Genomic DNA, 17,422 nt, shown 5'->3' on the forward strand with positions numbered 1-17,422 from the left:
GTCTTGATTGGGCCGTGAAAACCATGTGTTTTGGCCGATAAAAATAAAAATGATGACGTCACTTAAAGGCAATGAAAGCACAGCCAATCAGAATGGCTTTGCTTCAATTGCCTTTAAGATGATTTCATTAAAAGAAACATGGCCGGCCTCACATGGTACGGTAGCCAATCAGAGCGTGGGAACTCCATCCCTACTCTGATTAGCTCTAGTATACCATGTGACAGAGGCTTGGGGGAGAAAGGATGTGACGTCATTGAAAGCCTGTCACATGGTACGGGAGCCAATCAGAGTAGGGATAGACTTCCCACGCTCTGATTGGCTTCCGTACCATGTGACAGGCTTTCAATGACGTCACATCCTTTGGCTTTGGCTTTGAAAAACCTTAAAGATAACACCAATATTGTTGTAAGACAAGCTGACAGAGGAGGGGCTATCGTCTTGCAGGATAGACAGGACTATGTGTCCGAAGCGGCCCACCTCTTAATGGACAGCTCATCCTATCGTATACTGGATCAAGATCCAGTTGTAGATTTTCAGTTGGCCTATCAAACACTCATTCACGATGCACTTAGTATGGGTATTATCACTAAAGTAGAGAGCACTTTTTTGTTTATTAGACACCCCAGAACACCTGTTTTTTATCATTTGCCCAAACTGCACAAAGACACTACACATCCCCCTGGTAGACCCATCATCTTGGGGTGGGATCAATGACGTCGAACGTGTCCCAATATGTCGATTATTTCCTTCAACCGTATGTGAAATTGTTACCATCTTACATTAAGGACACGTTGCACGTCATTGACTCCACCTCTGAGATCACATGGAAAGACACATTTTGTTGGGCTACATGTGATGTATGTTCTCTTTACACCTGCATAGATCACATTAAGGGCCTAAAAGCCATCAATCATTTTCTATCATCAGATTCAAATTTACACGTGTCACAAAAAGATTTTATTTTATCCTGTATTAGGTTTATTTTGACACATAACTATTTCACTTTTGATGGTACTTTTTATTTGCAGACCTGTGGAACGGCCATGGGTACCAGATTTGCTCCCAGTTATGCGAACCTCTTCATGGGGTTGTGGGAGAACCTCCATGTTTGGGGCAATGCACGGCTGGTGGCTGGTCTGGTATTCGATGGTCGTTTCATAGATGACATTATTATCATTTGGGATGGTGATAAGGGCCAACTGAAAGATATACTGGAATCATTTAATCATAACAACATGGGGCTTAAATTTACCCACACCATACATCCAGATACAGTGGTATTTCTAGATCTTGAGCTGTTCATTGATAGGTCGGACATGAGGATACATAGTAAAACACACTTTAAACCTGTCTCCACCAATGGGTACCTGCAATACGGTAGCAACCACTACAAAAAGTGGTTGAACAACATCCCCAGAAGCCAATTCTTTAGGATTCGCCGTAATTGTTCCCTCAACTCGGATTTCTGTGATCAAGGAGAGACCTTAATTAATAAGTTTCTCCAAAAGGGGTATGATGGAACGGTGGTGCAGAGGGCGTTTGATGACGCTCGAAGTATTGATAGGAGTGCTCTACTCAAGAGGTCCAGGACCAGATCTGATCATGCTGGCCTTGATCCAGCGGTGGACAGATTTAGCAGGAATCCTTTGCATTCTTTTCCTAAGTTCATTACTAAGTACAATAGACTGGCCTATCAGGTCAAACATATTATCAATAGGCACTGGAACATTATTCAAAATTATCCTATTTTAGGTCCCAGGGTGCCAACACGAGCTCCTATTGTCTTTAAAAAAGCAAGATGCCTAAAGACCATGATTGCCCCAAGTAGACTTGAGCCAACCATTAAACCACCACCTCTAACATCTAAAAAGGGTAACTTTTCCTGTGGTAGAACTAGGTGTATCCCTTGTGGGCATCTAAGTAAAATTAACACCTTTAAATCCTTTTCTAACAGCTCTGAACATGAAATCAAACATCATATTAATTGTCTTAGTACATACATTATATATCTAATTTCCTGTCGTTGCGGCCTACAGTATGTGGGCCGCACGTCTAGGACGATTAGTACTAGATTTCTCGAGCATCGTAGAAATGTCAAACATGGCCTTCAGTCGCACTGTATATCACGACATTTTGATACTATGCATAATAAGGATCCCTGCTCTCTGTCCATCTTTGGTATCGAGACCATCTCACCTTCCCTTTCGGAGGGTGATAGGTTCAAAAAATTGTGTGTCAGGGAGACCTACTGGATATATGTACTTGGTACATTGGTTCCGGGGGGTCTCAATGACACAATAGATATCAGTACAGTAGTCTAGTTACATCATTTTGTCTACTGTGAGGTTTGGTGCGTAGCAGGGAGGTCTGGGTTGAACGATTTATTTAGTTCCCTCAATGTGGGCACCATTACACCACAGTGGCTCAGTATTTTTACATTTATATACCAAATCATTTGTTCATTCTTAACTTGGCCTAATCTACATCATTTATATGGGTACCATTGACTTTGCTTGCGTGACCACCATTGGTCCAGTATCCTTCATTGTTCACACATTTTTTATTACATTTATATCTTTATTTTTATTTTCATTTTTATTTTTATTTGCCACTTTTATGTACTTTTTTTTTTTTTTTCATTTTTATTTATATTTTCACCTTTATTCATACATTTTTTATTTCTCATTCATACACCTCTTTTTCTTCCCCTGTCTCCTTTCCCTCTTTACATATATATTTTTTATATATTTTTTTTCCTTTTTTTATATATATTTTTATATTATATTTATTATACATTTTCAGCTTTTTTGTTAGCTCCTTTGTCTTATTTTTTGCACCTGGGTCCCTCTGAGTCTCTATAATACCTATTTTATCTCCTTCTACATTTAGTGGTTATTCAGCTATCTCTTTATACTTAGGGTATTGTTTACCATGTATTGACATCTGTTTCTTGTATTATATGTATTATATATATGTTACTATGCAAGTTATCTACCAATGACATTCTACTTAATCTTTTTGGTTAACCTTTTTGGCTAACTTGTGTGCTTAATTTTTGTTTTACAATTGTGATATATAATTAATGCACTAGTTGAAGCGCTTAATACTATATGCAATAATATATTTGGTCCTTAGGATTAAAATTGTGAATCCGTATCTATGTGTGCTTTGGCATATATGGGGGTTAATCCAACCCTATTACTCATCATGTGTACAGTATCTCATTACTAATCCTCTGTCTTCTATGCTCTGATTGGTCTTATGTACTATATAACTGTGTCTAATGCCTATGCTATTAACTCCTGATGAAGTCTCGTTCGAGACGAAACGCGTAGAGATTGCTGTGGAGCCTACTGTCCAGTTTGTATATTTTATACTGACACTCATTTGCATATATTGCACTTTTGCTCCGTTGCTAGCATTTTGCTACCAGCCATTCAGACATTCAAGTTCCTGTTTACATTGTGAACTCTCTCCGGCTGAAACCTCGCTGACGTCATCGAGCTCACGCGAGATTTGATTCAGTGTATGCTCTGTGTAGCGCCGGAGCAAGGGGAAGGCGGCGTCCCTCGTGGCTTTCGGTCGCTGCTGGGACATAGAGGGGCTATTGTGGCAAGACACACCGCGGACATCACACCGAAGTCCTCCTCTTTGGGTTCCTGCGTCTGAACGGGCTGAGTTGTACTCAAAAATGCATTTTATTCAGCTTTGTTTGTGAGTGTGTATTTTTATCCCTTATTCCATAAATTTATTGTTATACAATTTTACGCTATGAGTGCGCCTGTTTTTTCTGTGTTTTTGTATATATCCTCAAGGAAGTGGTGTTCCCTTCATTCGGGCTGCAGAGACTCTTTTGGATAGCAATTGGAATATCTTGGGATTTGTATATATTTTTTATATATATTTTTCTGGACATTTTCTTTTTTTTTGTATTTTTTATGCATTTTATTAATTTAATACATTAATTTTTATTCTATCTACTGTGCTTAGCATAGGTTTTTTATTCTTATCTGTATTATTTTTACTTTTATTTTTACAATCACCTTTTATTGTTATAGAGATATTATATAGTGATAGGTTGGCGCTAATATTTTTTCTCTTGATACACTGGCGACACACTTTATTCGAGCTTGGCTAGTCCCACGAATTCGGGTATACCCGGGTGTATTGAGGTTTGTGACTGTTTTCTGCCCGAGTGCATTGAGGTATTTTCCAAGCAGGGATTGAAGCATTTTATTCCCCCTGGCTGCAATACTGCACAGTATATATATATATACTGCATTACAATTCATGAATTTATGCCATCTGGTAGACACGCGAAGCATTGCAGCCTATTAAATCCTAATCATTATCATTTAACAGATCAGCCGCCCGTCAGCCAGGCATGAACCCAGGCTGGGAAGGCAAACGCAACGGGGCTTGTCAGAGGTGAGGAGCGGCGCATTCCAGGTATCTGCCAGGTACATACTGGGTATTTGCTCGAATAAAGTGTGTCGGTGCAGTATATAAATATATATATATATATATCTTTCTCTGTATATATATATATATATATATATATATATATATATATATATATATATATATATATATATATATATATATATATATATATTTGCATGATGAAGCCACTGTACAAATTCATGGGTGAAGGGTGGGTATCGGGCCAGTGTGGCTTAGCCCCTTAATTACCTTTGCGTTTATTATCCGATAAGGTGTTTAAGGGGTTAATTGATATCTGAATGCAATTACAATGTATTGGCTTTGTTTTGGCTATGTATTTTGTGGGCAAGACAAGGATGTTGCTGGCGACGGAGACTTCTTATTGATGAGGTCAGTAGTACTTTATTTATTTGAATATGCTAGTTAATGTTTTTAATAATGGGCAAATAATCTATTATCCCTATCTGGATAATAGTTATTTTGCACATTATTGTACTGTAGGTGTTGGGGGGGGGGGTGTATGTATTGAATGTATAGGCCAGGTTTATTTTTTTTACATTCAGGGTTTGTTCCGTGGTTCTGCGTGGGACCTCTGGAGACCACCTGTGGGTCTCCTCGGGTATCTCACGGGTACCAGGCTGGTGGTTCCACGGGTGACACATGCGGGGATGAAGCGGTGGCCTCACATCTGTGGGGCACCGCGGACCCGTAGTCTGCGGGGATGAAGCTGTGTGGTCCCACTTCTGTGGGGGCACCGCCGACCCGTAGGTGCGGGGATGAAGATGTGTGATCCCACTTCTGTGGGGGCACCGCCGACCCGTAGTGAGCACCCGTGAGTTCCCCAGACCCCCGTGGGAACCACCCGAGGCCCCGCAGAAACCTGTGGGTCTGACCCGGGGCTCCCAGACATCCTTGGGCCTACCGTGGGGACCCAATTGTGGCCCACGGTGACCCAAGGAGACCACCTGGGGGCCATGGCGCTGGCGGGACCCGCCAACCGGCCTCCAGAACCTGTTTGAAAAGGGCTGCTGGTACCCTGTAGGTCTGTCAGATGCCCCACCAGCCCACCGGGGACTCGCGTGGGGCTGCATTATGAACCCTGTATGTAAAAGGATAAATCTTGTATTTATGGGGGGGCACAGGGGGTGGGTAATGTATTTAATAAATATAATGATGTTTATTATGTATCACTGTATTGTTTTTATTGTGGGTACTGGGGTTGGGGGGTATGTGGGTAGGCCTCCCTTGTGGGTAGTGGGTGAGGGTGGTTAGGCCACACGGGGTGGGGGGTTAGTGTGGGAGGGTATGTAGGCATCCCGAGTGGTGGGTGAGGGTGGGTTAACCCCTTAATGACTGTAGCGGTTAATAACCGCTATGGTGATTAAGGGGTTAGGGGACATTACATTGGATGCTTTCATTATTGTGTCTGTTTTGCAGCAGCGGAGGAGGCCATTGGCAGGATGAAGAGGAGGATGGCCTTCATCGTGGCAGCCGGACATGGGGGTGAGTACTATATGTATTTAATGTATTTATTGCTGTTTATGTATTTAAAATGGGCACATTCACTATTATCCCTTTGTGAATAATAGTAATTGTGGCCATTACTATACTGTATGTTAGGAGGGGGGGGGTATTTCTTTATAAGTATGTATGTGTTTAGACATTAATTTGGGGGGGCACATAATTGGTACTGCAGGTCTGCGGGTAACACCCGAGGGCCCCCGCCGGCCTATAGTATCATTGATGTGCATATATGTGTATGTTAGGGGTTGTTAGGGTTATATATATATATTTATTTATTTATATAGAGATATTTATTTATTTATATTTATTTATTTATTTATTGTGGGACTGGTGTGTGTGATTATTTTTTATTGTGGGTAGTGGGGGTGGGTGAAGGGGGTATTAGCCCCAACCGTGGTTGTTTAGTGCTTGCGGGGGGCTATGGGAGGGCTTAACTCCTTCATGACCGTAGCGGTATTAACTGCTACGGTCGTGAATGGGTTAAGTGCACCCGCAACCCCCCCGCAAGCCCTAAACTCACACCCAGGGCCAAATACCCCCTTCACCCACCCCCGCTACCCACAATAAACCTGGCACGGTGGGTTAACCCCTTAATTGCCTTAGCGGTTAGCCGCTAAGGTAATGAAGCGGCCTGTACATGCATTTTTCCTGCCTCGGATGCATGCTGGGGGGCTCCGGTGCGGGTATCAGCTCCGGAGACCCCCGACATCAATCACAGACAGGAAAAAGGGCTGATTTTTTCTAAGTGTCGCCCGTTCCGATGCTTCTCCTCCACCAACTTGCCAACTTTAGTTGGCGGGCTGGATTCCCGATAAACTCTCCAATCCGGAGTGCCGATCAGCACCGAAAAGCTGATCGGGGCTTCCTGAATTCAGCCGGGTTCAAAAAGTGCCGATAAGTGGCTAATCGGCAGCCGGATCCCGATAATTTGTTATCGGGATGAAAAGTTGCCGATAATTCCCACTTATCGGCGCTTACTGAATCCGGAGGGCAAAAAATGGCGAAAAAATGCCGAAAAAGCCTTATCGGGGCTTACTGCATGAGGCCCTTAGTTGCGGTTCCTGTGTGCTCTGGTGCAGTTCAGTTCTGCGAGTGAGTCTGTCTACTCCCGGAGTAGAGAGAGGAGAGAGTCTGGAGTGCAGTTGTTTTGGATGGCAGAGGAGAGAGTTATGCATTGGAGGCTGTGAGTGTTGGAGTGTCTGCCGGGACCGACAGGTCAAGAGAGAGAGAGAGTGTAGCTAGGTTCCTGAGGAGTAGGGCCTAGTGTGCAGAGGTGAATCCATGCCTCTCATCCTGCTTAGGGGGTGAGGGAAGAGCTAGCCCCACCCGTGGCGCCCTTGGTTGCGGGTGGAGGCAGGAAGAATTGTACCCTTCAGACCATCCTGTGGAGAACGATCTGGCGGGAGAGGATGAGGAGGTGTACCGTGTACCTGTATTGCTGTGCTGCTACTACGTGCCTGCTAATGAGAGTACAATAAAGACTCTGTTAATTTCATCTACTGTGCCGTGTGATTCTGGAGTATTCACCCCGGGACCAAGGGGGTTCTTCTATAAGGGTCTCTTCCCACATCCCTGGGAATTATAGGAGATGGAGGCGCTGCACCACTAAGACCATATGGAGGCCACTACCTCAGAAGCCGGATCCTGTCTCCCCCATAACATCACGGGAAGCTCAGGCCCTCCTGTTCCAAACAGGTATGCACCACCCAACACCATGTAACGGCCCCTCATGCACCCTAGATACATCAGTTGCGTCTAGGGGGGGGAATAAGGATTACATTTGGAGGCGCTGCTGAGATATATGTCAGGACAGGACCGGCTTATAGCAAAGAGGAACGGGCAGAGTAATATGCACTCTCCGTGCAGGTGCTGGAGGAGGAAGGGTGCGATTGCACAAACCAGGGGTAGTCAGGGGAGCGGAGACTCCCGCACAGTACGCCATGGGCGCCCTAAGGAGGTAGCGTTAGGCAACTGGGGGAGTCAAAGCGGTAACCAATCCGGGGACCATGGCCCAGGGCCCGCGTTACGAGTGGCCAACAGTAGGAGACGCCCGTACCGATGGAGCTGCCGGTACCGCACCACAGAGCCCTTGCACGTAGACATCGAGAGAACAGTGCATAGGAGGAGAGGAGTCCCACTGAGCCTGGGGTAGAAGCCACCTCATTTTAGACCATATGGATGCCACTACCTCAGAAGCCGGATCCTGTCTCCCCCATAACATCGCGGGAAGCTCAGGCCCTCCTGTTCCAAACAGGTATGCACTACCCAACACCATGTAACGGCCCCTCATGCACCCTAGATACATCAGTTGCGTCTAGGGGGGGGGGAATAAGGGTTACATATATATATATATATATATATATATATATATATATATATATATATATATATATATATATATATATATATATATATATATATATATATATATATATATATATATATATATATGTATATATACATACACAAGACCTTTTGCAAAGCAACGTGGGATCAGGTTCACAAATACCAACACATATTATCAGAAATGTGTATTTTATCTCTAAGTCATCTGGGGAGTGGTTACAGAATAAGGTAGTATTTTAATACGAAACAAGTATGAGGGTGAGGGCAAGCTGTGCACAAAAAGGAGCTCTTGATTAGATTGTGTATTTTTAATAATCACAAAAAAAACCATACCTGATAGACCTGCTAATTTAAATATGCAAAATGTATTTAAATGAAATGTCTTAAATGACCATATATCCCAGGTATCTCTCACTCTCATACCCCTATTCCAGGCTCCGGAGGGAGCTAATGCCACCTTTAGGTTTGACCAAAATAACATCGGTCCTTAGTGGATATGCGATATTTTGGGGAACTCCTCTTGCATCTCATTAGCACTAACTCCCGGAAATAAAATAACCATATGTTCAATCCTGTAATAAAAATAAAGAAAAAATGAAACAGGTTGTTTGCAAAGTAACTACAAACATCCCCTTTTTTTCGTACGCGGTAATTACTTTTCAATGGGTCCTGTTCTCGCTGGCGTGTTGTGCGTGTCCCGCTACAATGCGCCAACGGAAGCAATAACAGCTGTTACATCTGTAAAAAAGCCAATAACGCAGCGTTAGTGAGTCTTTAAGATACCGGTAGCGCTTAGCAAGGTGTTAGCTCTAAATTTAGCATAGGTTGAACATGATGGACGTATGTATTTTTTCAATCTCATCGGCTGTGCGATTGTGCGACTGTTCGACTGTGCGACTTAGGTTGATGCCCCATTAAGTCAATGCCTCTGTGGGTCTTGCCATAGTGGCATCGTTATGGACTAGAGCAGGGGTTCCCAACTCCAGTCCTCAAGAACCCCCAATAGGTCAGGAATTAAGGATATCCCTGCTTCAACACAGGGGGATTAATCAGTGACTTAGTCATTTTGACTGAGCCACCTGTGCTGAAGCAGGGATATCCTTAAAACACAACCTGTTGGGGGATCTTGAGTACTGAAGTCCCCTGACTTAAAGCAGCAATCTGTGTTCCTAGTTTCCTTTTACATATATACAGTATGTATTTGTTACCTCATTTGGAAGAAGGGGTCCCCTATCTGGAGCTGAACAGTGGTCCCTCAAGCCAATAGGTCCTAAGATATCTCATTTTGGAATTCCCTTACAAGAATTTTTGTCCGGGAGAGAAAATGAGGCCACTGTGGTCAGCCTCACCCTGCTGGGCAGTAGAAAGCTGTGATATTATTGTGACATCACACTGGAGCTCCCAAATGGGTGACCAAGCAGCCATCTTTGTTTTTCCATGCAAGTTCTTGCAAACGTTAAAAAATGGGGTTGGGGGGGGGCATTGAATTGTTTCAGCTTACAAAGAATACAATGAGGTTGATTTATAATGGGAATTGATGAGAGTTTTCTGTACAATAAATCTTATACTATATTAGTGAAAGCACTGTATGCCTGTCTGGATGTCCGGTGTCCCTAGGGGAAATCTCATTGGTCCCTTGGGCCGCCCGCCCCCACACACCTCTCATTGGCCTGAGGCGGAGTGACGGGCTACACACACACACACACACACACACACACACACACACACACACACACACACACACACACACACACACACACACTAGGTAGGGGGGGTGTTACATACGTTAGCTTGGGGCGCGCCCCCTTTGGGGGGAGCACGATTATGTAGGGGGGGCGCGAGCAGCTTGCAGAGATTGCTGGGGGTGCTCCGTGCTGCTGCTTCTATGTCTGTGTCTCTGTGTCTTGCAGAGGGGGCGGGGCCAGAAGATCCGTGCTGCTGCTTCTATGTCTGTGTCTTGCAGAGGGGGCGGGGCCAGAAGATCTGTGCTGCTGCGTCTAAGTCTGTGTCTTGCAGAGGGGGCGGGGCTTCTCTCTGCACACAGACAGCCCCTCCTTCTCTTCCTGTCTGCTTCCCGTTTTCAGCAGCATGGGGAGTTGGTGGATCGGAGCATGTCGCCCCCACAGGTGAAATTGTGGACTGATTAAGTGTGTGTGTGTTGGTGGTGTTGGTGGTGGTGGTGGTGGGGGGGGGAGTGATTGAGTGTGTGTGGGGGGGGATTGAGTGTGTGTGTGGGGGGTGGGGGGGATTGAGTGTGTGTGTGTAGGGGGGGAGTGTGTGTGTGTGTGTGTGTGTGTGTGTGTGTGTGTGTGTGTGTGTGTGTGTGTGTGTGTGTGTGTGTGTAGTGTGTGTGTGTGGGGGGATTGTGTGTGGGGGGGATTGTGTGTGTGTGGGGGGGGATTGAGTGTGGGGATTGTGCGATTGTGTATGGGGGGGGGGATTGTGTGTGTGGGGCGGAGATTGTGTGTGTGGGGGGGATTGAGTCCCCCATCCCTGCCCTTTGCCCCCCCCCTCCCTGCCCTTTGCCCCCCCCCTCCCTGCCCTTTGCCCCCCCCCTCCCTGCCCTTTGCCCCCCCCCTCCCTGCCCTTTGCCCCACCCCTCCCTGCCCTTTGCCCCCCCTCCCTGCCCTTTGCCCCCCCCCTCCCTGCCCTTTGCCCTCCCCTCCCTGCCCTTTGCCCCCCCTCCTGCCCTTTGCCCCCCCCTTCCACTCCATGCCCCCTGCCCTTCCATGCCCGGGCAACGCCAGTTATATCAGCTAGTAACAAATATAAAAGGGTTTGGGATTAAAAACATCTAAAAAAATAAGCTTTTTACGTGTTTACCATAATAAATCTTATTTCCAGTTTTTTCATACTAAAATGAAACTGCCAGGGCCATCTTTTCTACAGACAGGCCTTTTGCTACAGTCTTAAAGCACTAATATAATAATCAATTAGGTTAAGGTCAGTGCAAAGGAGCAAAGGAAGAAGAGACATCTAAGGGCTTGTATAAGTCGCTAATACTTCAAGCGGGTTCATTAGTTTAAAGAAATATCTTTGGCATGAGTTTTATCTGAGAAGTCTATCGGTAATACCAGTGAGTCTGTACATACAGTACCTTGATTGTCTGCAATGTGAATTCTAAGCAGGATATTGGACACATCTTCATTTGAGGGTGTACAATCAAAGAAAACAATTATTCCGAATAGGTGAATGGGGAATTGGTTTTCTTGATCCCTTTAAACCCTGACTGCTCTCCATGACTAATTGAATCAAGTTTGAACCAAAAAGCTGAATGTTCTCTGCTCAGATGTACTTCTGCCAGTCTAATAAATAATGTATTTCCTACTGAGGCTTGTTGGCCCTGAGAGCTGATAACAGAGACCTTATTTAATATTTCAGATCAAGCAAATCAAATGATAGTCTTCTTTAGAAGCTGTAATACACTTTAGTGGGGAGTCACTGTCACTAACCATTGCAAATGAGTTTCTTCCGTTAAATCTGCCGTTGAATTCTCCATGCAAATGGGGGTTTCAGCATATGCAGGGATGTCATCTCAACTCCAATATATCTGCTCACGCCATAAGAAAAAAATCTATCAGGGAAGGGAACTTCCTCTTTAGCACAATAAGACAGGGGTGGCCAATTCCAGCCCTCAAAGGCCACCTGCAGGTCATGTTTTAAGGATATCCCTGCTTCAGCACAGGTGGCTCAATCAGTGGCTCAGAAAACTGAGCCACTGATTGAGCCACCTGTGCTGAAGCAGGGACTGATCAAGCCACCTGTGCTGAAGCAGGGATATCCTTAAAACCTGACCTGTTGATGACCTTTGAGGACTGAAGTTAGCCACCCCTGAAGTAGGGAGTACGCAGCTAAATAAATTGAAAAACCTCCTAAGTTTCACCCTGCCATAAAGCACTGAATCCCCTGTAATATCCAAGAAATGATTGAACCTGTCTCATTTCATTATTGGGGCGATCCCGCATAGGGGCAAACAAACCATCCTGAGTTGAGATGACATCACTGCATATGCTGAAAAGCCCATTTGCATGGAGAATATTATGGCAGATTTAACTGAAGAAACCTTCTGCTAAATCCCATACAATATGAAAAAGATCCCACCCCCGTATAGTAACATTTCTTGTGTAAATACAGTATAAGCGCACCTATTTTCTTTGGGCCTGTGGAATTCTAACCTTTATTTGGTTATTATGGTTGTGACCCTTTATCTCTTTATACAAATGTTTCTGTAATTATGACAGGTAAAGCAAGAAAGGGAAAACAGTAGATCCACAGCGCGTAGGCAACAGATGAAAATAAGTCTAGTTTCAAGATTAGTAGGTGTATACAAAAAATATCCCCTAAAAGTAAAAAAATTACAACTATTTATACTTGTCTGACTTTATCAATCTCATATTATCAATCTCATATACTTTATTAACCACGCTACAGCCACTAGTTCACTTTAGTCCTAGAGGGACAGCCTCTTTATTAAATAAGATTGATTTGATAAAAATGTTGGTTTTCCGGGGGGGGGGGGAAATCGCCAAACGCACGGCGATAAGCCGCTTATCGCTAGTTTGTCAAACTCGGGCTATTCTAGTAGCCCCGATTAGCTTTATTGAGGCTAATCGCCACTCTAGAATTGAGATTTCTTCTCAAAAATCTCCAGCCGGGAAAAGTTGTCAAGAGAGGTGGCGAGAAGCTGCCGAAAAGAGGCGAAATGGGAATGATACCTATTAATATCAGCACCGGAGGCCCCCGGCATGAATCCCATGCAACAAAAATGCATTTACTGTCAACTTCATTACCTTAGCAGCTGGTATCCGGGGGCCCCAACTAGGTCCTTGGGTGGTCCCTGCGGGTGTCCGTGTGCCTCCAGGTGGTTCCTGCGGGTGTCTGGGTGCCCCATAAGGTTCCCGGATCATCCCCACGGGTGTCTGGGGGCCCTCGGGTGGTTCCCACGGGTGTCTGGAGGTCCTCGGGTAATTCCCACAGGTGTCTGGGGGCCCTCGGGTGGTTCGCACGAGTGTCTGGGGGCCCTCGGGTGGTCCCGTGGGCGTTCAGGGGTCCTCGGGTGGTCCATGTGAGTGTCCGGGGGTCCCCGCTGCCATGCGGTATGAATCCTGAATATGGATAATAGCTCATTTGCCCATTATTAAAACAAACAAATGGACCAGGTAACCAAATTGTTCTTTCTTTGATCTTCTAACACCTTCTTCTTTCTTGATCTGTTATTATTTCTTTCTTCATCTGTTGATCCAAAAAAAACAATGTTAGATCCACAACACGATGTTGACGTGTCGGCCTCTTGAGCTCAAATGAGGCGTTAAAGCTGCAGTTCAGTCTTTTTTTTTAATTTTTTTTTTTATTTACTTCAATAGTTTCATGTGTGCAATCTCTAATTACCTAAAGAACTGTATAGCTGCCAGTCAATTCGTTCTCCATGTATTGATCGGCGAAATTTGGTGACATCATTAGAGCTGGCATATGTTTTTATTTGCTTCTGTCTCTCAGTGGAAGCTCATGAATATTAATGAGCACTCCTGCACTGACATGTGCTAGAGGGAGGGCAGGGCTGACAAAGGGGTGTGCCAGGGCTTGTGACAGGACATGAAGGGGCAGTGCCTTAGCAAATGCTTGTTAAAATAGAATACAAGAAAATTGGTCTTTCAAATTTGTTTTTTTAAAAACAGAAAATGCTAAAAGTATTTTTTCTTACTACAGATCTGATGAACTGATTTATTAAAAAAAACACACATGCAGGATATTGACTGAACTGCAGCTTTAAGGCCGTAAATATGGCCTATGACATCACATTTTTGTGTCATATGATACAGATCAAATCTGATTGGATGCTGTATCGTGTGCCCACCTCTTTTTTTTTAAGGATGTGTCATAATTTTCAAGGGTGGTAAGTCACATCCTTCAAACCACATGATATATCACATGGTATTATAGCCAATGGGATTGAAGACAATCCCATTGGGTACTGTACCATGTGATAGGTTACCTTAGCTCAAAAGGATGTGACATCACTTTAAAGGATGATTTTAATAATTTCTTGTGTTGACTCCTGCTTTTAATTGATGTGTTGGCTAGTTGTTTTATTGATTAATTGATTTGTTGGTTACTATTTAAAATTCTTTAGTTGTTTTGTTGGTTAGTGTTTTATTAATAGAATTTGTTGGCTAGTGTTTTTTTTTTTTTGTGGTGTTTAGGTGCTTGTGTTTCTTGTATTATTGTGTCTTTTGGGTTGTCATGTCTTTTTATTAGGGTGACCATTGAGGGGTATAGTGGCTTATCATGCCCATATTATATGGGTATGATGTATCACTATGACAATCAATGGGTACAGGTGGGTATAGTGGTTCCGGGGTGGGTGCTTAGGCCTCCCGGGTGGTGAGCGGGGGATGGGGGTTAACCCCTTAAATACTATAGTGTCTATTAACCGCTAAGATGATTCAGGGGTTAGGGGCCAATAGATTGTTTTATTTCATGTATTCTTTCTGGCAACGGAGGACATGGCCCTGCAGTATGCTTATGAGGACACCCTTCATGGCGTCAGGGATAAGTAGAAAGGTTTATTTACTTTATTTATGCTGGCTGGCTAATGTCTGATGGGCAAATGAGCTATTACGATTTGCGTATCAGAGAGGGCAAAATTTAAAAGACATGCTCATTAGAGCAAGTGATGATCAATATTTTGCAGCACCACACTTTCTAAGTGTGCAAAAACCAGGATGTTATAAGTGCTTTGGATGCTCAGTCTGCAATAGTCTTACCACAGGAGATACTTTTTGTCACCCACGTAGTGGCCAAAAATATAAAATTCATAGTAGAATTACATGTGTTTCTACGAATATCATTTACGTCATTAAGTGTCCTTGTGGGTTGCTTTATGTAGGAAAAACGAGCCGTATGCTTAAGACAAGGTTCATAGAGCATCGCAGTAAAATTAACAGTAAGAAGGAAGAGACTGTATTGATTACACATTGTACAGATCATAACCATACAGTAGCTTCTATAAAGATAATGGGGATAGAATCAGTAGTTACATCTACCCCAGGTTCAGAGAGGGACGTAGCATTGCTTCAGAGAGAAGCTTTCTGGACGTACACACTTGATACAGTCTCCCCCAGGGGACTTAATGACTATTTGTCCCTTAATTGTTTCTCAATAGTCGCTAAGATCTAATGTGAATTTTCTCCTCTACAGTATATACTTACTCTTGCTGCTGCTGCTGCTGCTGCTGTTCTTGAACAACCAAAAATTAAGAAAGAAATGATCCATATTTTAAATCTTTTATTTTAGGGTATAGTGGCACTTTATTGATGTATTCACATTGAATAAACTCTCTCCTTTCTTCATTATTCCACCCAGATTTGGAGTTTTATCCACGAGCTAGAATAAGCTCTTCTCCCCCTGGTATCAAAGCCTCACAGAAATGCGGATGCACTGCGCATGTGTGAAGAAACGGCATCACCAGTTAGGGAGACAGAGAAGTTTCATGCCTGTCACTGATGACATCACCATATTCCCGAAATATCGCGAGACTACGTGGGACAAACTCTCAGAGGAGGAACAGAGGGAGCACGTCCACAACAACCTATGCCTGTTCAGGCAGCCGGAACACACCACGCAGAGGGACCTGCTGATGACGTCGACGCGAGGGAACCAAGTGATGACGTCAGCGCGACCGGACCGGAGCACACATTGCATGGAGGATCAAGTCTGCTGACAATCATGTGAATACTGGGGGGGAATTAGTGGTGATTTTATTGTTTTCATCTGGGTGTGTGTGGCTATTTATACTGGACATTTTTGTAGTCTCTGCAAGCCAGACACTTGATAAAGTCCCCTAGGAGGGATGAAACGTTGTGTTTTTGTGCTGAATACATTTTTCTAAAGAAATCCGAAGTTGCCCTGGATCTTTCTACTTTCTCAAATGAGCTATTGGCCATATCTGGATAATAGTTATTTTGCACATTACTGTATGTGTTTGTGTAAGGAATCGGGGAGCGCGTCCCCCGCGGCACACTCCCTCCTTACCTGATGTCTCACGCAACCCCGCTGTCCTTACAGCGCAGGGACCACCCGGGGACCCCGTTGGGGCCCCCAAACACCCGCGGGGACCACCTGGAGGCCCACAGATACACACGTTTAAATCCTGTATATAAAGAAATAATTTATGGTTTTATGTGGGGACACAGGGGGTGGGTTATGTATTGCTGTTTAGTACATATTTTAATGTTTATTGTGGGCAGAGCGGGAGAATAAAAGGCGAAAGAACCCGCTTCACTCATCCCCTCTGCCCTCAATAAAGCAGCTATTGTGCCTTAACTCCTTCATTGCCGTAGCGGCTATCTGCTAAGGTAATGAAGATGCTTTAATGTAATTTTAAATCATTGTGTGCAGGAGCAGGGGGTCTCCTGAGCCGAACCACATTGATTTCACCCTCGGGGACCCCCTGCCTCCCGAGATTCAGGCCCTGTTATGGGGTGCCGGTATCTCCTATGCATTGAAATGTCTCGCGTCATGTGACTGTGGGAATCAAATGCAATGGAGATAACGGCACCCCATAATGGCGCCTGTATCTCGGGAAGCAGGGGGTCCCCGGACCTGAAATTAATGCGGTTCTACTCCTGAGACACCCAAATTAAAATAAAATGCGCAGAGAGAAAGGCGTCTCTCTCTGCAGCAGAAACAACTCACCAGGTGAGCATTTTACACAGGAGCAATCTTCATGTCGTCGCCATTTTTGCAAATGTTGCTATCACTGGTATTCGGGGCTTTCTGCACCGTGATAGCAACGCTGTCAAAAAAGGCGATTTAAAAACAACGGCAATTTTTTTTCAAATAAACTGGTTCCTGTCGGTGGAAATCTAAAAGATTGGAACGGAGGGTTTTCTGTCTGAGTGCCAGTCAGATGTAAGCAGTGCGTTAATCAATTATTTAAATGAAGTGAAGTTAACCAAGGGTTTTATATTTGATGCCGATCACTAGTCAGAAAAGTTTACGCCAACTCTGAGGTGGCGTAAACCTTTTTGATTCCATATGGGGCAAAATGATAAACGTGCAGAATATGACAGATCATTCACCATCTCTCACATACGTGATCATTCTGCAG

At 44.2% G+C, this 17,422-nt stretch overlaps 2 long non-coding RNA genes across 2 annotated transcripts in view; one reads left to right on the forward strand and one right to left on the reverse strand.

Moving 5' to 3' along the window:
• The window catches only part of LOC142503399 (uncharacterized), a 61,050-nt gene extending 50,849 nt beyond the window's left edge, over nt 1-10,201 (reverse strand). Inside the window, exons 1-3 of the long non-coding RNA XR_012804011.1 lie at nt 10,099-10,201; nt 8,970-9,051; nt 8,737-8,885 (exon numbers count right to left, since the gene is read on the reverse strand). This is a non-coding gene — a long non-coding RNA (uncharacterized LOC142503399). The remainder of the gene's footprint in view (nt 1-8,736; nt 8,886-8,969; nt 9,052-10,098) is intronic.
• Nucleotides 10,202-10,372: 171 nt separating this feature from the next.
• Nucleotides 10,373-16,206, forward strand: LOC142503400 (uncharacterized). Its single transcript, XR_012804012.1, has 2 exons — nt 10,373-10,439; nt 15,676-16,206. It is a non-coding gene; the product is annotated as an uncharacterized LOC142503400 (long non-coding RNA).
• The last annotated feature ends 1,216 nt before the right edge of the window (nt 16,207-17,422 follow it).

Source organism: Ascaphus truei, chromosome 10 (assembly GCF_040206685.1).
Source record: "Ascaphus truei isolate aAscTru1 chromosome 10, aAscTru1.hap1, whole genome shotgun sequence".
Lineage (NCBI taxonomy): Eukaryota > Metazoa > Chordata > Amphibia > Anura > Ascaphidae > Ascaphus > Ascaphus truei.